The 25,236-nt window shown below is 40.8% G+C and overlaps 1 protein-coding gene across 4 annotated transcripts in view; it reads left to right on the forward strand.

The window, feature by feature from the left end:
• ARHGEF2 (Rho/Rac guanine nucleotide exchange factor 2) overlaps nucleotides 1–25,236 on the forward strand; it is a 924,267-nt gene that overhangs the window by 88,920 nt on the left and 810,111 nt on the right. The gene's annotated exons all lie outside the window — the stretch shown is intronic.

The following is a 25,236-nucleotide window of genomic DNA, read 5'->3' on the forward strand; positions in this document are numbered from 1 at the left end:
TAGATAGGAAGTAGTGTATTAATATATTCTTTACCCAAGTTAATAAACAAAGGACAAATTCTATGTAATACAGGTAGCCATGGTTTGAGATCTGATCTGAAAAATTGTCAATATCCTGTAATGTGATTTGCCTGACGTGAAAGGGAGGTGGCAAGGGGTGAGGGGAGGCATTAGTAGATGGCAGAGTTTTAAACACTGAGCAAGGTGGCACCTGTGTTTCAAGAATTGATGCAGGAAGTCTTCTGTCCAGTCAAATCAGTCTCATTACCATACAATACATTTGAGTTCTTTGGGAGTATATTTGAGGGTTCTGTCAGTGATGGAAATTCATTACTGTTTTTTAAAGAGCTTTGGCCTTTCTGCAACAAAACATAATGTGATCTTTGGTGCCTAATGCCTTTTTTGGCATAGTCACTGAGGAAATGAACTTTTTTTCCCTGAGAGATTGAAAGTGACTGTGTTTGTGTTTGCAGTCATTCCTTTTAGTTCTTTGGTCATGCAACCACTTCTGGGCATTTTGTTAGCCTTGTAATGACTGGGTTAATTTTATGTTTAGGTCTTTTAGATGAGTTATGAAATAATTTCCTGCTTCAGTAGCATTTTTGTCTGAAAATTGCAACACTTTGATGAAATGAAGGGTGGAAATCCTTTTATTACCATGAGGTTATACTCTGAAAGTTGTCAGACCTGATGGACGTCTGGGCATTTCAAGTTTAAGGTGTACAGGTCACCGGGTAACAAGATGTACATTACTGATGTCTGCAAAATTAGCATTTGTGAGGTCTAGCATGGAGTGGCAGTCAGGAAAAAGGATGGGTCTATGAGGCTCTTTGGCACTATCTATTAAAGGTAAAGATCAGAAAGTATTTTCAGAACATCATTCCTTTGTGGATCAAGTTAATTACCTGTAACCATTTAAAACTTCAGGAGTGGACCCGCTAGAGTAAGTACTAAAACATGGAGAATGAATGGCTGATAAAATGGGCTTATGCATACCAAGTTGAAGTTTGCCATTTCTCAGAGTATTCCCTTTTTCTCCAAGGTATGCAATCTGAGTTGCTATATATAAGTTTGGGGTGGGGGTGGAGGGCTTGTCCCCCACCTCATGGGTGCAGGTGGGACTTGCCCCTTTGCATAAATGAAGTTTAAAGGCGAAGAGCAATGTTCCAGATTTGCTCTTCCCCTACATTTTTGATCTTCCTTTTTTTTTAAATTTTTTTTTCCAGTCTGTCAACATTCGATGTTTCAAGAGCCAGTGTTTCAATAGGAAGCCTTAATTACCACCACGTTCCGTATTGTTGTAGTAAGAAGCATCTTTAATTACTGCTTATGTTGTTGAGAGATACCTTCATATTGATTGTTACTTGTGAGGAGAGGAGGCCTGATTTCAAAGTATTACAAATATTCTGTGCACTGACTTCATACGCTGTGTCCATATATATATATATATATATATATATATATATATATATATATATATATATATAGGTAGCCTTTTCCATTTCAATGACAAACAGAAAAAACAATGTTCTCAAGTACTGAACAGTGGTATCTGACCCAGAACAAATGGAGCGAAAGTCAACCATTTCAAATACGAAAGAAACTGCTGATATTAAAGCATGGAAGTAGCCCCTGTTCCCCATTCTTACCCACATCATGATGCTTGTGCATGTCTTTGAAATGAGCTTGTAATTAGTGCCTTCCTGTTGCAGATGTTAATGACATTTAATGCTTTTAGGTTGTTAGACCTTGATCTCAACAAGAATTGCGGAAATTCTCCTGATACAAAATATGCAGAATGCAGAGAGAAGTTAGTCAGAATGAAGTACAGGCAGTCCTCGAGCTACAGACATCGTACTTACAGATGACCCATAGATAAGTATGGGCTGCTGCAGTGTTGGAAATAATGGGAAAATAAATAAAAATCTTTAAAGTTGCTCAAATCTTACCTTAAAATTAAGAATTCTGTTGTACTTTCCTTTTAATATGAAAAACCACACTGGATGAAAAAAAAAAACTTTATTAAACACAACACCAGTATTAAGCGCTTTTGTCCCTACAACCTGGGACTTCATCAGAATACAATGTTATACTACACAGGCAAGTTAAATATCCCTCCAATGCTGACAATAGGTTAATTGATAATTAAAAAAATTATTTAAGGAAAAAAGAAACACACTGGCAATTAAGGTTGGCTGCTATGTTACCCCCAGGTTTAAATGATGTTGCTTCCATTTTTCCTATGCTGCAGGAAAAATTTGGAAGACTGTAGAATAGATTTTTTTAATATTTTATTTCTCAGTATGGAATCTGATATTTGGGAAGTTCTTATACTACTAGTACAATTTTTCACACTTTTTCATATTCCATGTTTCATATTTGTATTCTTTATTATTAAATGGGTATACTTTACAAAGTTTTTAAGGAATGTGATTGGTTTATCAATTAACCTATTGTGAACATTTTTTTCCACCTATACCCCCCATTCCAGTGCGGTTTTTCATATAGTTAATTTTTCACATAGCACCATACTTGGTTCTTTGTACTTTCCTTTTCCCCGTTCGTGAAGCTGCTTGCATGTCTTATTAGAACAGTTACTTCCGCCTTCAAAGAGAGCAAGAGATCCAATTGGTTAAGAGATCACCGTGTTGGCGATCTGATTGGTAAAAGCTGATGACTTGTACAGTACACAGTACTGAAGCACTTACTGTACTGTACAGTAGAATGGGCAAATGGCATTGCGGCTCACTAGGCTCTAGATGACAGGAGGAGGTCTGGCAGAGGTCTGAAAGTTCAGGAAGGAGTGGAAAACATTCATGCGTGATGCCTGTAGTACAGAAATGTGAAGTGAAGCTTATAAAAAGAAGTAAGTTTAACATATATTTTTTTTATGGAATGTTCTACTGTACTGTAATGTATTGTAGTACAGTACAGTAGAATGTTCCATATACGTGTTTCTCCTTGCATACAAATTTGACTTGAGGACAGACTAAAAACGGATGTCATCCTTAACCCAGGGACTGCCTGTAATGCAACTTCACTGGGATATGAATCCCACCTCCTGTAGTGCTAGTGAAATTCCTACTTTGTTTCTCAAAACAACATGTATGTACAAAGAACTCCGTGTAATGAGTGAGTTTCTTATCAGGTCAAATTAAAAGTCTAGCTAAACTGCTGAGCTGATTAATTTAATTTTAATTCTTGCACAAGTGCCTGTTATATAGGTAAATTCCATCTATCCAATGCTTTCAGGTACAATCTGATTCCTAAAGTCTGACAACCAAATAAGAAACCTATTGCTGTAAGTCACTCACTGTACCAGTGTGCCTTGCTGTAAGTGAATTATTTACCCAGTATGTATAGTGTGTGAATCACAGTTCTTGTTGTGTGGGTCAATGACAGTGTGGCACAAAGTGTTCTGACCTCTCAGAAGTGATGTTTATACTGATAACAAACATCCCTGGAGTGCCTTACTGCTGTAACATGGTGATGTCTTTCTAATAATAATAATAATAATAATAATAAATAAAAATAGTACTTAATTTATGCTCTTTGGGCTGATGTATACATTACAGTTGCTGTGCAGTACTGTCAGTGAGTGTTTGGACTGGTAGCGAATCAGATGTCTTAAATTTGTGTAGCCTTTTTGTTCATTATACAGATATATATGTATATTTTTTTTTACATGAGGTCCTGGAATTGTGACATTGTTAGTGACCTGGTCAGAATAATATACTGCAACAACCGTTACTTAATAAAGAACAGCTTGTTTACATATCGGGTTTGTTTTAACTGAGGTTCTTTCCTGGTATAAACACTACAAAAGTAGTGTATGAAGAAATATGGGGGTTGTTTTAAGGAAGGCCATAGCAAAATGGGTATTATAACTGAAATTTGTGCATTGTGTTAAGGAGAGCAGGGGCAATACAGGCAGAAAAACAACTAGGCTCCCATGGACCATTTCAGCTATTGCTAAATAAGTACTTTGCAGTGTTTTGTAATTTACAGAGGATTTGAAAGTGTCAGGGAGTTAAACAAAGAACACATATGGGTTGATAGAATAGTTTTGGTGTTGCACAGTACATACGACTTTCAGCAGAATTAATTGCAGAACACTGTACCATGAAAAAACGCCTTAGATACATGGCTATGGCTTGAGACAGATTTAAAAGGATCTGTTTTCTGTAACTCATGAAGCAAAGTTCTGTAAAGCAAATTTATAATTTGATAAGATACTCTTGTAGACTGAACTAAAGTCTAAAAATAGAATAACTGCCACTTACAGTTCTAGACTTCTGAGACTAGACTTTGGTGAGTTGATGACATTTAAAAAAGTAACAACCATGGCTTTATTGAGTATGAATTGTGCGAGTCACGGTTTATTGAAACTACAGTGCCAGAATGTCTGTACGTACAGGTTCAAATCCACATTGCATTCCCCAATACAGTCTAATGTATCTAATCTAAAGGTCATAGTATATCCATAAGGCCAAATTACACTATTCATTAAATGTTTTCTCTAAGTTATGTTTTCACGGTTTCAGAAAATGATGACACATTCATCTAAAGAGGCTGCCTAAAAATGAATTCCGTTCTTTCTTGTCTCTACTGTAAGTAATTTAAAAAGTAATGCTCTTTGAATAGCTAGCAGCAAATTTATTTATATTTTGTATCTGCATACAAGAAGGTGGGAATTTTGATTTACACTTCAGAATACCCGAAATTATATGTGATCTTAAACCTAAAACATTGTGGGGATTTGGCAAATCAGCATATACAAATTACACCTAGTTAACTAAAAATGGATTTTTCTTAAACTGTCTTTGTATACAGTGTACATAATTCTGCAGCAATGCGTTTAATTTTTGGAGACCTGGTAAAGAGAACAACATCTTTTTCAAGGCATCCTGAGCCTCTGCTGTTGGCTGCTAGCAGTTTTCTAACCCTTTTATAATATATATATATATATATATCTTTTAGAGAACTTCAGTTTATTATGGGATATGAGGGGTTAATTTTTTTGATGTCGGTAGTTTCATCCAATCAGAAAGTAGAATGTAGATTGTTTTTATTCATTTGTCTGATGAAGTTTACATTTGTTAAACGAAAGCGCTCATGTGTTTATTTTATTATTTTTACAAATAAATTATCAAGTTCTTTTATCTAGCAACTTTTTTGTGCCTTCTTGCCTTTTGGTTTGGTGAGGTTTTGTCACTCTTTACTTGTTTTTCTTCAGTTGGTCTTTGTTTCTTCAGCAGTTTTATAACCCTTGCAGAACATTCAGAATGTAGTCCTGTTAATTTAAAGTGGTAACCAGAGAAGAACACCTTTATTATGCAAAGACAGTAACATTTCACAATGGTAAGAATCTCCAAGTCAGATTTATTTATTTTTCAAGTGGGAGTAATCCCACCTTGCTTTTCCTGTATAGACTTTGTTATTCTAACTCTGAGGTCATACAACTTTAAGGAAAGGGAAAATAATTTCCCCAGTGCTGTGTGACCCAACGTTAGAATATAGAAGTAGAGGCACACGTGTGTGTGTGTGTGTGTGTGTGTGTGGGGGGGGGGGGTGCAACATCCTTCATTCAGAAGGTGCAGGAGAGCTTCACCCTTGCAAAAACACACACACACACACTTTAGAATACTGTAGATTGTTTATCTAATTTTTATAATTTGGTGATTTGTGTCATTTGGTAGTTGTTTGAGAGACTGACATATTCAGTCAGATGTGCTTTGTCAAGTCAAGATCTGTCCACTGCGTAGTAATGCAGGGAGAGTGATTATTTCAAACAAATTAGTGAGAACAGAGTCTGACCCTGGAGAGACTGATATTATATGATATATTCTGAAACAGAATTGTAGTAAAGTGAAGTTAGAATAAACATGACAGGAGTTAAAATGGAATGAGTAGTGAGTAGAGAAGCTGCCATATCAAGAGGGAAGAGTCACAGATGCTAGCAGTAATGTATTCAGTGACAGTCTGAATGTCTATATGCAGTGATGTGCTGCATTCACAAATAACCTCTCTAAAACAAAAAAAAAGTGTTAGTCCTATCCGTGGGGCAAAAGCACACTCGCTTTACTCTGCTACACACACACGCACACTCTCTCTCTCTCACACACACACACACACACACACACACACACACACACACACACACACACACACACAGAGTGGTATGATTCTAATGACCATACCCCTGGTGAACATCAGATTAAGGAGTTTTAGATTAAAATAGTCATTTTACGGTGGGTATTAGGTAGTGGAGCAGATCGATACACCATAGCCCCTGTTCAGTTTTTTTCTTCACAGTGGTTGGCAGTAGTGGGATTCAACCCCTCATCTGTCTGTCATACACAGTGTTTATTTTCACAACCACTTTCAGTTTATGATGTCTTGCAAAAGTGTTGAGAGAAGCAATGTCACAGTCACACAAATATTATCATCAGATACTTTTTTGAAAAAAATTCCTAAGAAGTAGACATTACTTTAGTTAAGTGTGTTGTAGGCACAACAGGTAATTCGTTGGGTGTTTTTTATAGCAAAACTTGATACAGTCCAAAAACAGTCTGAATAGTGACTTTGGACACTTTGGCATCCAGTTTATTTAGTAAAAAGGAAACAAATCAGACTCTTTTCTTATATATTTTATGCAGATGAAGGTAAATATAAGCTCCCAGCATACATTTATATTGCACAGCAGGTACTGACCCAAGTTAAATAATTATGAAAAATTCTTACAAATTAACAAACTGACTCAGATTTGCTTCTTTGGCTACTTAAGGCATGATGAAAATGTTTGTTCTTGACGCTCGATCATATGAAAAAATCAAGTTAGGTATTTTTTTCTCATGTAAGGCCTTGCAGCTCAGAAGTTTTTCTAATAGAAGTAATGGCTACTAAAAAGAAGGTCTTCCAGAGAAAATACTTCAGTTCCTCTTTGCAGGCAGAAAATAAGGTCCACCTTTCAAGCAGCACGTACTAAAATCTGTAACTTGTAAAAGTACCCCTCGGAAAGGCTTTTTAGTCTTTTAAGGAAGTGAGTGAATAATCAGAATGCCATTGGTGAAAATCAGAAATGACAGCAATCTGATCTTTAACAGATGAACAGCTAAGGCCTGTTTCAAAGGTCTGAGAAAGATAGCCTAAAATGGTTGGCACAGGGACAGAAAAAGGATTTAATCCTTTTTAAATAGTCAAATGGAAAAATAAGTTTATTTGCTTTTTTATGTCTTACCTACTTTGGATCTCTGGGCAGAAGTTAGGATGTGGATGGAATGAAGCATCCTTGCCCATTAACAGAAGTGAATAAACTTGACATTAGCCAAAGACTGTGGAGGTCCAGGTGAAGCCAAATGGATGAGGCAATAGGGCTTTGAAGGGCCTGCAATGCACGGGCTTCTGCAGAAGATGAGACCATAGTAGAGGGAGCCACAAACTTGTCAAGGTCAAAATGGGGCTATGAGAATGACACTGAGCTTCTTTTTAACTATCTGGAAAAATCTGGGAGTAAGTGAGAATAGAGAAAAGACAAGGCATAAAGAAAAATCCTGGGGTTATTTCTGAACAAGAACTCACTAGAACTGCAGCATGTCAGGTAATAGGTTGGTGCCCTTAAGTGAAGGTGGAGGGCACCAAAACCCACTTCCTAAAACACTGTACTACAGGCAGCTCAAAAACAAAAACAGTTTCTCTGACAGTTACCACAAAAAAGACTGACACCATAAGCTAAAGTCGTAACTAGCTTTATTCTTTCTTGTCATCAGCCTAGCTATTCCAAGAAATAAATATACAGTAGTATAGGAGGGTAAATCACAGTGACGTTGTAAATTCAGTTCACCCAGATTTGTTATTTTTCTGCTGTACATTTTCTGTAATGTGACTCTATATGATCCTTCAAGTTCAGCCCACCCAGCTTTCTTTAACTAAGGTTAACCAAGTGAATAAATACATAAATATGGGCTGCAGAATCCATTGTGCCAAGGGTATTGACAGGCAGATTTGTTGTAATTGCTCCCTTGTGTCTGTTTCGTCTGCCCTGCTGGTACAAATCAGGCAATCTATGTGGGGGAAGGGAAGCACCACAGATTTATAAGATGGGACAGCTGCAGGCTGATTTACGTTAATTATCGCCCTCTGTAGTTTTAAACTGCTCTCAACTTCAGGAAATGGCAAATGCAAGGAAGGGCCCTCAGGGAGAAGAACAATTTCAGCTCTCTGGTTTAGGAATGGCTCTAATGGGAGTACACCCATGACTGTGTGATCTAAGGATGATCCTAAAGGAAACAAGTGCACTGTTTTCAGAGGTTAAGGAAGAATCTAATGAATGAGAGCATCTTGTCACCGACAAAGTGGAAACATTAACATTGAAGAGAATTTGGTTATATGGAAATGTAGTACCTGTCCTTCCTCCAAGTGTGTGCAGCTTTGGGCACTCCCACCCTGAATGGCACACAGCAGTGAGCATGCTTAGGCCGTCTGACAGCCTCAAACTGACATCTGCTCAAATGTTTCATTACCAGGTAGTTAATATTTTTTACGTTGTAATTGCAGTAGCATTAGTGTTTTATTACATGATGCCTGACCATTTACCACATAAAGGGACTTAATAATCAGTTAATTAAAACATCCATTTTATTTATTTATTTATTTATTTATGTAGTGGTTGCAGTTTGATTATTGGGTAAGTGAGCTGGTCAAGAGACCCTTCTCAGCCATGAATGAGGCTCAGAAGGAACAACATGGTTTCACAGAGATCAGGCCAGAGCTACAGGCGTTAAATTGCAACACAATTAGAAGATAATCAATGTACAACATAAGCAACGCATAGAGAATATAATTACAGAGACGTACAGAAGTTAAAAGGAACAACGGTCTTAATGCAAGTACTATTTATAGTATATAGAGATGTTTTGTGGCAGTTGTGTAATGTTGTCATCTGTAGCACTGGTGGTTAAAAAGTACAATATGTGATAAAGATCCCACAATACTGCAACTCCAATGCAACAACTATAATGAAAGCAAGTATTTATATAAAAAAATGAACAAAATTAGTGAAGAGGCACTGCCGTCACAGTGACATGCAACAGTGGAATGCACTACAGTGCAATATATAAAATACATTTATAAATACACAGACACAAAATACATTTGTTAAAAATGATATAACCTAAACTGTTCCAAACAATGTCAGGCACATACACGCCATCTATTCCTACACCTCTACCTGTCTTGTCTTCACTTGTCCGGTCCCTAATACCCACCTGCTTTTCTCCAGCTCTCTCTTCCTAATTCCTGCCCATATCCCATTTATCTGAATGCTTTATTTCCCTTCACAGTGAACTGGCCAACTCTTCACCGGTGTATTATTCCATCCAACCTTTTAAAATGTATGTTTTTCTCAGCTCCGTTTACCCCTTAAGTTCCCCATTCATCAGGTGAATTTTTTATTGCCTTGTATAGGAACTTCCTTTATCTCTTTCAGTCTCCTTATAACCGATGTATTTGCTTTTCAGATATACTGTCAATCATTCTCCATTGAATTCCACTTTACATCATGTTATTTTGTCTCCTCTTAAGTGTGAATGTTATGATTCAGTCAGTTATCATTCAGTTCTGTGTAAATTGCAATATATTTCTCTTTTAGATCTGTTCTTAAAGTGTAAATATTATCATTTGTTATTTACAATATTTGGTTACCAGTGCTTGATTAATTAATTTTATTTATGTCTCTCTCTGTGATTTTGCACCCAGGCTGACCTTGAAATAGGTTCTGTTAGATCAGTGTTCTACCTCGTTAATAAATGTAAATAAATAAATAAAATGTATCTGATTTGGTTACACATCTAAGGCAGGCATCTGGCCCCCTTAACCCCTCACTTGTATATTTGTTAAAATGTTTATAAAAATGTGAGGGGTTAGGAGTAGATGCATTACACCAATGGGTACGTATATGATGGTAATTTGTGTTCTCATTTTATGGTAACTTTCACATAAGCTGTGATGCTGTAATCTCTTTTACTGGTTCTTTAACTTCTTTAAATGCGATTTCTTTTTATTTCTTGTTTCATGTGTGCTTTTTCTCTTGCCTGCCAATCTACTGTTTGTTAAAGAAGACTGACAATGTCTGGAACTTGCTACTTACTCCTGCATATTAGATATTAAGAAGTTATGTACCTACCATAACATTCCGTGTTAGTTGTCTTCTTCTCGCCTTCTTTCTTGCTGGTTGGATTCGGAGCCGATCCTTGGCTCCGACTCGGCCATCTTCAAAAGCTCGAGGCCCCCCTATATCCCATAATGCCTGGCGCTGGATACCCAGATCTCGTTTGGAAAGTCTAACTGCAGACATAACAATACAGGAATCCTATCCTAGAAAGCATAAATCCTACTGGAGAGACTACTAGTCAACAAGGAATAGCCAGAGAAGACTCAGCCAGTGAAAGAAAATATAAGGAACTCTTCTCAGTCTACTAGGATAGGGGGATGGAGGGTGTGACGCAAGAAAGAAGGCGAGAAGAAGACCACTAACATGGAACATTATGGTAGGTACATAACTTCTTAATGTTAAGTTGTCTATCTCGCTGGTTGGGACAGCGTCCCTAGCACCTCAATCCTGGGTGGCTCATCGGAACAGACTCTTCAGAACAGTGGAACCAAAATCAGCTCTGCTCCTGGAGGCCATGTCCAGCTTATAATGTGAAATGAAGGTATGAGGATTGGCCCAAGTAGCTGCCGCACAAATAGTTTCCATTGGTAACCTTGCCTGAAAAGCCACTGAAGTAGCTAGAGCTCTAGTGGAATGACCTTTTAGTTTAGCAGGAAGCTCTTTATTCCTTAGCTGATATATCAAAGTAATAATAGACGTTAACCACCTGGATAAAGTTACTTTCGATACTGGTAGACCTTGTTTACCCTCAGCATAGGACAGGAACAGCTGGTCTGATTTTCTGATTTGCTTAGTTCTCTGCAAGTAAAAACGTAACTGTCTATAAACATCCAACTGATGCAACTTGTACTCCGCCTTGTTGGAATAGTTTGGAAAAAACACAGGGAGATCAATAGACTGATTCAAATTATTCTCAGAAGAAACCTTTGGAAGGAAAGAAGGATTAGTCCTGAGAGAAACTCTATCCTTGTGGAAAAGTAGATAAGGAGGGCGAACACAAAGTGACTGAAGTTCAGAAACTCTTCTGGCTGAAGTAATTGCAACCAAAAGAAGGGTTTTCCAAGAAAGAAACTTCAAAGAACAAGAAGCTGCAGGTTCAAAAGGGGACAATATTAGGGAAGCTAAAATCAAATTTAGATCCCACGGAGGTGGGGGATCTCTCACTGGGGGCCTGATTAAAGTAGTCCCTTTAAGAAAAGCTTTACAAAGCTTATGGGACATAATACTAGTATCTGATAGGCCTGTATGAAAGTTAGAAATTGCAGCTAATTGAACTCTAATAGTGGCAGAAGAAGAACCAGCATGAGAAAGTTCCACTAAAAAATCCAAAATATGGTGTACAGGGGCTGAAAAGGGATCTATATTTCTAGCCTGTGCCCAGAAAGAGAAATGTTTCCACTTACTAGCATAAGTTTTTCTAGTGGTAGACTTATGCGATGATAAGATGATTTCACGCACCGATTGGGAGATGTTCGGAAGCCTGGCTAAGGTCGGAAGTGGAGCAACCAAGCAGTGAGCTGGAGAGGTTGAAGGGATTGGTGCAGCCCACCCGATTGATGGATCAGGAGGTCTGGAACTGGGTTTCAGCATCCAGGGCTGCTCCAAAAGGTGACGATGTAGGAACGGGAACCAAATTTGTCGAGGCCAGTAAGGGGCAATGAGGATCATCTTGCATCCCAATATGGTAGCTTTCTGTATTAGTTTGGGAATCGGGGGAAACGGAGGGAATGCATAAAGAAGTCCCTGAGGCCAATCGTGAACTAGAGCGTCTCTGGGGGAGTGCCCGGGAAGAGCGTGAAGAGAGAAGAAATTGTTGCACTTGCTGTTGAAGGGGGTGGCAAAAAGGTTGCAGCAAGGCTGACCCCATTTGCGGAAGATTTGGTCCGCCACTGTCTGAGAGACCACACGTGAGGCATGAGAATAGCTCTGCTCAGCCTGTCCGCTATAACGTTGGACCTCCCAGGGATGTGCGCTGCTATCAGAAACCGTTGGGAAGAGATCACCCACTGCCAGAGTCTGAGTGCTTCTAGACATAGGGGGTAGGACTTGGTTCCACCCTGCTTGTTGATGTACCACACTACTGACATATTGTCCATTTGAATTGCAATGGTCCCAGTAGGAAGAGAGTCCTGAAGGGCTTGCAGTGCTAAAAGCACAGCCCTCATCTCCAAGACATTGATATGCAGATGGTACTCGTGAGGCTGCCAGGTGCCTTGGACTGTTCTGCCCTGAAAATGCCCCACCCCCACCCCACCCGATCAGGGAGGCATCCATGGTCACCGTAGCCACTGGGGGAGGAAGAGCGAATGGTCTGCCCTGGGGTACTGATGGGGAAACCATCCACCAAGCAAGTTGGTTTTTGCATGTCTGTGTGATCATTATCATGTGAGACATTGGAAGTTGCTGGAAAGACCATTGGGTGAACAGCATCCACTGAAGAATCCTCATATGAAAACGAGCAAGGGGGACTAGTATGATAGCTGCTGCCATGAGACCCAAAGTTTTAGGACGAATCTGGCCTGAATTTTCTTGCATCCTAATGGGACCTGCACATGTCAGTGAATGTCTAGGATTCTGTCTAATGGAAGCTTCGCTGACATGTTCTTTGTATTTAAGTTTGCGCCTATAAAAGTAATAGATTGACAAGGCGACAAAGCGGACTTTTTGAAATTTATTGTGATGCCTAGTTTGGAACAAGTTTGGATGGTGTAGTCTCTGGCTCGCAGCAGGTGATGTCTGGTGGTAGCAGTAAGGAGCCAGTCATCTAGATACGGAAACTCCTGGAATCCTTGCCGTCTCAGGTGAGCGGTAACTACTGCCAAACATTTGGTGAACACTCTGGGGGCTGTGGTGAGACCAAAGGGCAGAGCTCCGAACTGGTAATGACTGGCTCCCAGCCGGAAGCGGAGGAATCTTCTGGATTGTCTGTCCATTTTGATATGGTAGTACGCATCCTGAAGATCTATGGAGCACATCCAATTGTCCTGACCCAGAAAGGGTAAAATGGACTGTAGCGTGACCATCCGGAACTTCGTTCTTTGAACAGACCTGTTCAGTCTGCTGAGATCCAGAATGGGTCTCCAGTCCCCTGTCTTTTTTGGTACCAAAAAGAACCTTGAGTAAATTCCGGATCCTTGCTGGTCCGCTGGGACTGGCCGGATGGCTCTTTTTCTTAGCAGTTTTGATATTTCTTGAACTGCTTGATCCCTTAGATTGGATGGAACATCTGGAAGGGATTTGTTGGGAATGTAAGGGGTGCAAAAGAAGGACATTTTGTAGCCTCCGGATATGATAGACAGTACCCATTTGTCTTGTGTTATACTTTGCCAGGCTTCTGGGTACAGTAACAATCTTCCCCTGACTGCCTCTGTAGGTGGACAGCCGGGCAGCACCTCAGGGATGCTGGAAGGGCTTGTCAGAGAAAGCTTCTCTGTTGCCCTGATTTTGCGGACCCCCTATGCCCCGAGGGCGGAATCTATTGTTGTTCCCTCCTCTGCCCCTGGAGGGAAACTCACCACGTGTGTCAGGCAGGGCTCCCTGGGTTTTCCGGAACCACATCTTCCCACTCTTCTGACCTTTGGGATACGGTCTAGAAGGAGTGGAAAAATGAACTCCCACAGCAGAGAGAGTCTTGCCTTCCTGCTCACACCTGGTAAGGGTATCCTTCATCTGTCCAAAAAGAGCAGAACCGTCAAAGGGGGTGTTGTTGAAAGATGCCCTGAAGGGTTCCGCGAAGTTACATAGCCGCATCCAAGCATGCCTCCTCAAGGCCACGCCTGTACCTGCAGCCCTACTCGCACCATCAGCTGCATAAGAGATGAGCCGCATGGAGGAGTTTACTACCGAATTAAGAGTCGCCAGCTGGGAGGCAACCTTAGCCTGGGCCCCCACAGCTGATGGATCTTGAAGGGTATCTCCTAGCTCTTTACCCGCCTTCAAAGGGATCTCCTTAAAGTGGCACAAGTAGTTCAGCGATCTCATGGAAAAGGTCGCTGATGAAAACATTCACTTCCCATATCTGTCCATCGTCCTAGATTCCTTATTAGGGGGATGGACAGACGAAGAAGTTTCAGCCAACTCCTTTTTTGTGGCCACTGCTACCACCATGGTATCAACGGGAACACCCTTTGTCAGAAATTGCTTGTCCTGTGGTGCAGTAATAAATTTTGTGGGTCTTCGGGGTGTTGGTTCCACTGTGTCTGGGGCTGACCACGCTTTCCGAGCCACCTCCGACATCAGTGGATCGAAAGGCGGAGACACCCAGGAGGTGGAGGGTCGGGAACCAAACTCGTCCAGGAATACCGACTCATCCTCGGAAGGGTTAAGGGTAGTCCAGTTCCCCCTCTGCCTAAGAATCTCAAGGATGTCTGAGAAAGAGACATCTTCAGAGGGGGATCTCGGGGACCCTTCCGAATCCTCTAAGTCAGTATCTGAAGTGACAGACTCAGGGGAGTCAACATGCTTCCTCTTGCATTTCCTCTTTCGAGGGGGCTCCTCTGAATGATCAGGGGAGGCCTCGGAAGAGGAAGATACACCCAATGGGGTGCCCTGGAGTGCTTGTTCCCCATGCTTGGGGTCTGGAGGAGGGGCAGAGGCAGACACAGGCACCATGGGGGGAGGAGCCGATGAGGCTGATCATGGGGCTGACTCAGAGGTCAGCACACTCCTCATGACCTCAAAGGCGCCCCTTCCCGATAGCGGAGAAGGCTCCGGCTCGAAGAGACCGGAATCCTTCCCGGCACCGAGAGAGACGGCTCCGAGGCCGATGTAGGAGCTGAACACACCTGCGCCAAAGCTCCGAGATGGAGAATGGGGTCGGACAAGGGTCTGATGCCACTTTCCCCCTCGGAGCCGACGAGGGAGTCCCAGCACCCAGATCGCTCCAAGGACGGCACTATGGAAGCGATCAAAGCCGACGACGGAACCGAAAGGGTAGGTATCGGCGCCGACGGTTCCATGATCCGAACCCCAACAAGCTCCGGCTCTGAACTCAAGGGGTGAGTCGAAGGAGGAACTACTGCAGAGACAGGCGGAACCGAACCATGATGAGGGGGGCTGGATAACATTTTAGACAGGGCCTGCGATTTTAGAAGCCTGCTCACCACTCTCTCCAAATCGTGATCAGATAGTCTAGAAGACCGAGAAGCGTGGGATCGGTGACTTCGCTCCGTCTGCAATAAAGGCGATCCCAGAGCCGAGTGTATCGACTCTAGGGATGGAGATCTAGAGCGTTTTCGGCTCCCTGACGGTTCCGACACCAGAGTCGGGGCCGACTGGGAGACAGGTACTTCGGTTCCAGCCAGAACCGAAGTTGAAGCAGATGCCACACCCGACGATGGCTCCGAACTGGGAGCCGACGGCTTTGTTGGCTTAGAGGGTTTAACTGGCTGAGCCTTAGCCGGTGACCCTTCAGGTTTGAGCAAACCCCTAAGGATTAGTTTGTTCCTATGCTCCTGCAGGACTCTTGGACTAAAGGCGTGACACGCCGAACAAGAGTCCTGCAGGTGTAGGGCGCCCAAACAGTAGACACAAGAAGTGTGACTATATGTCAGTGACATCTTCTGACAGCATGAGTCACACTTCTTGAATCCAGATACTTTTGTATCTTTAGACATTCCTGTAAAAAGGAAAATATCAATTACAGAGAAAAAACAGAAGGGAAGTAGGTAACTAGTAAAAAAAAACACACGCACTCAACACAAGTTACCACACCCTAACAGCGCACACACCTATTATCTACGAAAAGGTAATAAACCTATTGAACTACAACAATTTTCTAATAAACAAACTACTGCTATATATGAAGAACAAGGATTAGCCTCTAACTAAAAATGGCTACCTTGAAAAAGAAAAAAAGGGGGGAGGGGGGGAAGGGAAATTCTCTAACAAAAAACGAGTTTCCAAGGAAGGAGACTAAAATACCAATAGGTAACTATAACTACTAAAACTACGATAACTATTGTAAACACTAACTACAATATACATTTTTATATTTATACTAAGAACAAAATAGAAAAATATGTCCTGAGCCAGCAAAAGCAACCTCGCAGCAGAAGCGGCTAACGAGATCTGGGTATCTAGTGCCAGGCATCATGGGATATAGGGGAGCCTCGAGCCAGTAGGTAGCTCTCGAGCTTTTGAAGATGGCCGAGTCGGAGCCGAGGATCGGCTCCGAACCCAACCAGCAAGAATGAAGGCGAGATAGACAACTTAACATTGGACCTTCCACTTATTGGCAAAGAATAAAGGTGTCTGTGTGCCTGGAGTGTAAAGCCTGGATAGAATCCTGGGCAGCCAGAAAGTTAACCAGGATGACATGAGCAAGAGAGCGACAGAGTGAGAGACGTCTTCCTTCCCAGGGGGTTGGATAAAATGTGATGCCGGCTTGATGGCTTCTAGAGTGGGCACATGAATAAACTTTACCGTTTTTGTGGAATATTGCACCTCCAAGAAGGTGAATAGTTGGATACAGCGGGATGGAGTCTCTTAACAGAATAAACCACCGTGTAGTGACTTGAGTCCATATAAGAGACGTAGCACAGCACTCACATCCTGCACTATAAGAACTGGGTTTGTGGGTCTCATTTCACTAAAAATTATTAAGTTTCTTTGCTTCATTTTAAAAGACCTTGAATTGAGGCAGATTACTGAAGCGTAACCGTCACTTCTTATTATTATTTACATGGTCTCTCTAAATGTTAAGAAGGTAGATTGTTCAGAAAGGATTTCCCCATAGCCCTTGAGGGGATGTATCATCAAACAACTCTAAACACTGACTGTAAATTATTGTTATTGTTTGCTTACCTGGCAAGTATTGTTAAGGTGAGTCAGAGGAGTCCTGATTCTCCTCATTTTTATAAAAAGTAATGATTATACAGCAAACATTAAATACTGTAAATATGGTCCTGGACTGTAAAGCAGTAACATAACAGTTTATATCTCCAACTACAGATGTAAGCAGGTCTGTAACATGTAAGTGTATGCAACAATAGGCTCCTAAGTTTATCGGGGTAGTTACCTTCATTTCTAATGCTGTATGCTGAAAGTTAACTGGTTCTGGGGATATGGATGTAGCCAGGAATACACAATGTAAGCCATGATGTACAAATTAATTTTTAAGGGGCCAACATTTTACTTACCCACAGGATGCTACATAGCCCACCTTCAAATGCATATATGATAACTGTGTCAACAGTGATGTTTGCTTTTTATCCTAGCTATTGAATTAAAAGCTTTTAATTTAATAATTTTAGTATAGGAGCTGCATCTTTAATTCTACATTTAGGATGCATACTATAGAAATAAGGGAAGTTCTTCATTTCCTGAGGATATGGGGAATGGGTAGACAGATTGTAAGCTGGTGGGCAGTTCCAGAAATTCCACCTGTATGCCATGTAGTGATGTTGCCTGATAAAGGCCGAATCTTCACTAGAACTTAAATGAAAATTAATGTGAGAATGGTAAGGTAAGGAGAGTTAGAAAGAATGCAGCATTTGCAACAAATGACACCTTAACAACTATGTTGCACCCTGTCACCACAATTCTCACGTTATTCCAGAAGGCCATATAACAATGGAAGGTTTCCATCAAATAATTGGCAATGAGTCCATGTGCTGTGCGTACTTGGCTGTGTGAAGAGATGTGGACTTCACATACAATGATTAGGAATGTTGCATGGGCCCACTGTTCAAGAGGACACCTGCAGGTTTGCTTTATTTACACATTTTTAAGCCCACGGTACTTTCTTAATTTTCCAGATGCAACACTGATGTGCGAGAATACTCAGTCCACATCCTCAGGAGTACGCAAACTGTTGGCTGTGAATGATGAATGAAAAGGGCATAGAGGAAAGTGCTTAAACACATTCCAAAGACTGGGTGATGGCCCAGTCACCAGAAAGAAGAGAGTGCTTTCCCCTGTCATCACCAGTCAGGTGCCCCAGCTAAAGACCATTTATTAAGCAAAGAGAGCTTTTGCTCACTTTTGTAAGAAAACTAGACCTGTAGTCATCAAATGCACAGGAGTCCAAAGGCCTTCTCCTTGCACAATGAACTGAGACATGAAACAAAGGATGGAAGGAGGTGTGGCTTCCTGCTAAACTGCTGATGAAAAACAAAAGTAGAAGTGCTCTGTGGAATGCCATCCATGTACGTATCTTTCGCTGGTACATGAACAGCAGTGCTCTGTGAGATGCCATCCATGTATGTATCCTGGTCTGTAACATGAACAGCAGTGCTCTGTGAAATGCCATCCATGTATGTATCCTGCTGTGGTACATGAACAGCAGTGCTCTGTGAAATGCCATCCATGTTTGTATCCTGCTCTGGTACATCAACAGCAGTGTTCTGTGAAATGCCATCTATGTATGGATCCTTGTCTGTTACCTGAACAGCAGTCCTCTGTGACATGCCATCCATGTATGTATCCTTGTCTGGTACATGAAGAGCAGTGCTCTCTGGAATGCCATCCATGTATGTAATCTTGTCTGGTACATGAACAGCAGTGCTCTGTGAAATACCATCCATGTATGTATCCTGCTGTGGTACATGAGCAGCAGTCGTTTGTGGAATGCCATCCATGTATATATCCTTGTCTGGTACGTGAACAGCAGTGCTCTGTGGAATGCCATCCATGTATGTATCCTTGTCTGGTACATGAACAGTAGTACTCTGAAATGCCATCCATGTATGTATCCATGCCTGGTACATGAAGAGACGTGCTCTGTGGAATGCCATCCATGTATGTATCCTTGTCTGGTACATGAACAGCAGTGCTCAGCGAAATGCCTTCCATGTATGTATCCTTGTCTGGTACATGAACAGCAGTGCTCTGTGAAATGCCATCCATGTGTGTATCCTGCTGTGGTACATGAACAGCAGTCCTCTGTGGAATGCTATCCATGTATATATCCTTGTCTGGTACATGAACAGCAGTGCTCTGCGGAATGCCATCCATGTATGTATCCATGTCTGGTACATGAGCAGTGCTCTGCTAAATGCCATCCATGTATGTATCCTTGTCTGGTACATGAATAGCAGTGCTCTGTGGAATGCCAGTCGTGCATGTATCCGTGTCTGGTACATGAACAGCAGTGCTCTGTGATATGCCATCCATGTATGTATCCTTGTCTGGTACATGAACAGCAGTGCTCTGTGAGATGCCATCCATGTATGTATACTTGTCTGGTACATGAACAGTAGTGCTCTGTGAGATTCCATCCATGTATGTACCCTTGTCTGTTATATGAACAGCAATGCTCTGTGAGATGCCATTCATGTATGTCTCCTACTCTGCAAAGATGTGCAGATCTGAGAAATTGGTTCTTACCTAAAGAACAAAACTGTAGCTAGAATTGCAGTAACACAGTGCAAAAGAGAAATAGATTGAAAATTGGAAAGTGTTGCTGGATCTTTCCCAAGTTTAGATAAAGCAGTAATAACAAATTTGACTGTAGCTAATGGTAAATGTCCCAGGACCTCCTGCTCCAAGGTTATCTTTAAATTAGCGGCTAATGGAAATGCAATTTCGCCAGCAAACTTCTTATGATAACAAATGGGAAGGCTGATTTGCTGGTAGTAAATGTTTATGTGGATTTGTTTCTTTTTTTGGGTAATACATTTTACTCTTTTAAAACTACTTCACTTTTAGCCTCTCATTAAGAAAATAATAAAAAGAAATCTGAAACTACAGGAATTTGGGTTTTAGAACAACAGAGTACATATTAAGAAAAACAAAATTGTAAAATGTCAAGAGCCTGGCTATTTATCCACTTGTTTCCTGTGTTTATGCTGAGAGTAGTCAAATAGTTGCTGTACGTTTATCCTGCAGTAAGGGAATATTGTGGTAACACATTTTAAATAATCTTGATAAATCATATGTTAATATGGCAGGAATACAAAACATATACATAATATAATAAATATTCTCTCTACCATTCCTACATGTAAAAATGGGCACTCCTTATACCTCTTTAATACAAGAGACTTGAAAGATTGAAAATATTTTGTGCTATCTGCAATGTAAGAATGAAAACCTCTTGAGAATCTGCAGTGTACTTCTGCACTCTATGATACTTGAACACATGAAAATACCTTGTGTACTGCTGGCACTTGGAAAGAGTGGATATGTCTTGTGAATCTGCAGTATGGTCTATAACCGTAGAACTTCTGAAGTAACATGTTGCAACTTTGTAACAATTATTGGAACTTTTCTCCTCAGGTTGACACAAAAGTGGACAGTAACACAGATGGACAGCCCTTGATCAAAACATAAATAAATAAAAATAAATAAAATCTTTTTGTTCCTTCATTACCAGAGGCACTTTATAAATACTGCATAAAGTACTTTTCCAAACTACTGACTGTACTGGTTATGAAGCTTTGATTATTTGGAATGCTTAACTTGTTTAATAAAGCAACAGTAAATGGACTACTGGAATTTTGGCATCCACTTAAAAGAAATACAAACATCAAACATTGCTTCAATATGAGACTTTATTTTCTTGCTTCTTGAGATAAGTATACAGTGGTTAGATTGTGACTGCTCTCCATGTAAACTGAATTCCCAAAGTACTCAAAAATGAAGGAAAAACATGTTTAATTGAAAGGGAAATAAAACTGCATACAGGCTTTTTTTTCTTTCAATTGTAGTGACTGACAAAAAGCAGGTTGCATTTTTTTTGTCCAAGCATATCTCTTTGGACAGTATGCCCATGTCTTTGCCATGTGCTCATTTCCATTTGTTTGCATGTCTCTGAACGCACCGCTTTCTATGTGTTTGTTTTTATTTACATAAGTGCATATGACTTGTCTTGTACTTGTCTGCCTGTAAAATTAATATGGCTTCTCCACTGCTTGTAAAATACAAACTGGACAAGGTTCTAACTCACGGAGCACAAATTGCTGAATTTCCACTCCCTGATTTCTGTTTCCATAGAAAGTCACTGCCAGTACAATTTCCAAGCATGTGTTGGCAGAGATTCCTTTGTTTTAAGAAAATTTTCCCTTTATGTTTCTGCAACCTAAAAATTGCTATGTATATGTTTGGAAGTGGGACGAGGTGCAGGGGTACTTACCCCTGCACAAAATGCTTCCTTTTATTTTTTTCATGGGGTAGATTTCCTGACCAAAATTGTGCTTGGTGAGTTAGTTCCATGTAACTTGCATGAGTCATAGTAGAAGTGGTTTATGTACATGTCTAATTCTGTCATGCATATGTGGACATCTCATCCGCATCTTTTTACATAACTGAGTTCATACAGATTTTTTTTCAGATTTGCAACACTTTGTGTGCATCAAGATGTCGTATAACTAATCATTTATTTCAAAAGTTTTAAAAGCAGTTCGAGATAAACTTTTTAACAGGGCCTCTTCGATATTCTTAAATAACAGCTATGCTCATAGAAACACCTCTTCCACATTTTTAAAGGACAACTGTGCTCAGAAACTAGATAAGTGTGTTTGGTCGGCAAACCTCTCATAAATAAGCAGTCTTTTTGTTCCAACAGAGCTCTGTTGCATCTAACCAGCAGTCTGTGCTTTTCCTTTTAGTGGACAGGTAGTACTGTTCAGCCTTGTCTAGCCATTCAGAAATATTTTTCTGCCTCAGTATGTGAAAGTTGACTACTTTGAGGAAAAGCTTCACCTGATTTAGTTGGAGACCCTTCAAGAAGCACTAGGTGGGGGCTGAGCTTTGATCTTTCAGAGTGTACTCGGAGTGTCAGTTATGAGTTTCACTATATACTGTCTAGAGTGAACTCATGGGCTTGATCTCAGGTCTGTACCTTACCTTTCAGAATGGGCTGTGTACCAACCTGGCCACTTTTAAGTTGCTGAGAATTTCTCAGTCAAGTTGTAGCCCACATTTTAGAGACGACTTTGAGAACTGGGACTTTTCCACCTACTTTTAAGGAGTCTTTAACTATTTCTGTCACAAAGAACATTACAGAAAAACATACTACACTATTTCTAAGCCCTCCATTTAGCAATTAGGTTACTGCAAGGATTTGGAGTTGAATTTTAAATAATACCCAAGCGCAAATGAACCCATCCTTTTTAGGCTGGTTTCAGAACCCATTGTAGCACCAAGACAATCCTTATTAGGGTTGCTAATGATTTCCTGGTAGTGAGAGATAAAGGTTTCTATTCTTTAATGACTTCTTTGATCTCTTGGCAGTGTTTGACATTGTGGACCATGGCACCTTCTTAGAATACCTGAATTCTCACTGTGGACTTCACTGTTTTGCCTCTTATCTTTCATATCTTTCAAAGCACATGCAGGGGAAGCATTGGGATAAATACTTAAGTTTCCATTAAGTATTGTATACCGGGGATGTTGGTGTTCACCATGTATGTACTTCCCGTGGGTGGTATCATTCAAAAACAGATTTGTGGTATCACTGTTAACTACATAATACCCAGATTTATCTCAATTTTCCTCAGGAGTGTATCGGAGTCATTGACTCACTTGACAACTTAGGCAGAATCCTAACCGGATTATGGGTTCTCTGTTGAAAGCACAAGATGAGATGCTGTGTCTCCACACTTCAGAATTTAAAGTGATATTCATGCAAACAACAGTGAATTTCAAGACTTGTTATACTTTAAAACATTTTTTTTACAGTAGGGCTATCCCCCTATAACCTCATACCCCTTACTTATATGAATTAACTGAAGATTACTGTACCTTTTGATTTAGAGAAAATGCTCTGAGATAATACAATATCAGAATTAATATATATCTATCCTATTTACATTTAAGCTCACACTGTTCTCTGACAATTGATATTACTGTCCATGGACTTCTAGTAGGTGTCATGGAGAAGTTGTAATTGATTGAAGTTTAAACCTGCTAGGACTAAAACTTTGGTCATTCATACAGCCTTAAGGCCCATCATTATGCCCAGCATTCCCCTGTTATTATTTATGGGGAGATGAGCTGCAGTTTGAGTCTAAGGCTCATAACCTCATAGCTGTCTTTAATTATTAGCTGACAGTTCTGGACAAGGTGGTAACAGTTCTTAAATTTTTCTGTTGATCTTCTGAGAAACAATCAAAATAAGCAGGAGGATTCACTAGTACTTTTTTAAATAATCACTTTGTAGCTTAGTTATTGCAGTTCCTTTCCTGTTAACCTTGAGCACTTTCAGACGATGATATGGAATTTTACAACCAGACTTGCGGGAACTTCCTGGTATCATCATATTAGGCATGTTGCTTGGATGTTCTCCTGTGTTCTCTGGCTCTCTGGTCTCTCATAGTCACTTGCAAGTTACACAGTCTCTGGTCTCTGGTCTCTCATAGTCACTTGCAAGTTACACAGTCTAAATCCCTTCTGCCTCAAAAAGTTGTTGGTGCCCTACCATCTAGTTCTATCTGCCTATCTTGTTTCTCAGGGGGCTGTTGGTGATTCCCACAATATGGCTTTCTTTGTCTGTATTTGATCTCTCACTTCTTACTTAATAGGTTCATAGGTCTTTACTAAGCTAATGACCACAAGAGCCTTTTTAAGCCTAGCCATGCATCCCGAATCTCTGACAAGTTTTGTTACCGTTGATAAGTGTAAGCAGGGGCTTGGGAGACGATTCATTTACAAGCAGGGGCCAGGGAGATGAACCGTTTACATGTTGCCTGTGTCTGTTGGAGATATAGCAACCACGCCAGGATGAATGTCCTGTTCCCCATCCAGTTGTCCAAGTTACACCTGAACTGGTTAGGGAGGACCTCTGCTTCACATGGATGGGGAACCTGTTCCAGAGATAGGGTAGTCTCTGGGATACATACCTGTCTCTCCAACAGGTCCTATTTATATCACAGGGAAGGTTTAAGTCTTTAGAATGGGTAATTCCTGGTGCTGTTTGTTTTGCTGATATGCAGGTGGTCCATCAGAGTGGGGTCTGACAATGCTCTGTATGCCAGACGTAGGTCTCCCCTCAACACCCTGTAGGATACAGGGATAGGACCTTGAGGCGGTCTGCACAGGACATTTTATTTGCACCCTGTTTTTTTTTTTTTAGTGAGGAACCTTTGTGGACTTTCCATTTGTTAGATATGCCTGGTTAGATACATACCAAAGAGAGCATTTTTCTGAGTAATAGGTCTGATGAATGCCGAATACAGTAGAACGATGACTTCCTTGGACCTAGATGCCATACCTTTATTTATAAGTTGAGTAACGTAGAATGATTTACTCAATACTTAGACATGTGATGGTCAAAGACTAGATTATTGTCCGTGTGTTTTCCCAAGTCCTTGACTACTGGGTCAACTCTAAGGGGTGTGTTATCAATATGATAGTTACCAGGGGCGGATGAGTTCCGGAAGGATACTATTGTGCATTTCTTGGCATTTAGTTTTAGTCCATGGCTCTGAAAACAGTTGTTTGTCTGTGTCATCCCTTTCTGTAGAACATTTGTGTCAGTGTGGGATTCAACGACCGCTCCTAATTTGCAATCATCTGCAAATTTAGTCAGCCAGAGACCACTGACATTGGCCTTGACTTCAGAGAAGTAAATGCCAAAAAGGAGTGGTCCAAGGACAGATCCAGAGGGACTCCACTTGTGACTGGCCTCTTTGTAGAGGTGGACTCCCCAATTTTAACTTCCTGGGTCCTCTCTGTAAGCCAGTTGGCTATCCATCAGGTGACATATGGGTTTGTACCAAACCTCTTGAATTTGTCAGCAATGCCCGAGTGGGGTATTGTGTCAGATGCCTTGGCCAGGTCAAGGTAGGCAGTGTGAACCATTTTGCCATCATCCATTGTTTCGGTGATCTTCTCAAAGATGTCTGTCAGGTTGAGTAGGCATTATCTACCCTTGATGAAACCAACCTGAGTTGGGTCCAGTGTCTGAAGGTTTATTACATCATTATTGATCATTTCCATGATAATTCTTTCCATGGCTTTGCATATAAGACTAGTGAGACTTGTGTGTCTGTAGTTTCCAGGGTCTGTAGATGGCCCACCTTTGTGCAGAGGGATGACTGTTGCTGTTCTCCATTCATGAGGCATGAAGCCAGCTTGGATGCTACAGGTAAGTAGAAATTCCAGAGGGCCTGATAGGTCATGTT

The sequence above is a fragment of the Protopterus annectens genome, chromosome 8.part0 (assembly GCF_019279795.1).
Source record: "Protopterus annectens isolate FY-2018-M chromosome 8.part0, PAN1.0, whole genome shotgun sequence".
Taxonomy (NCBI): domain Eukaryota; kingdom Metazoa; phylum Chordata; order Ceratodontiformes; family Protopteridae; genus Protopterus; species Protopterus annectens.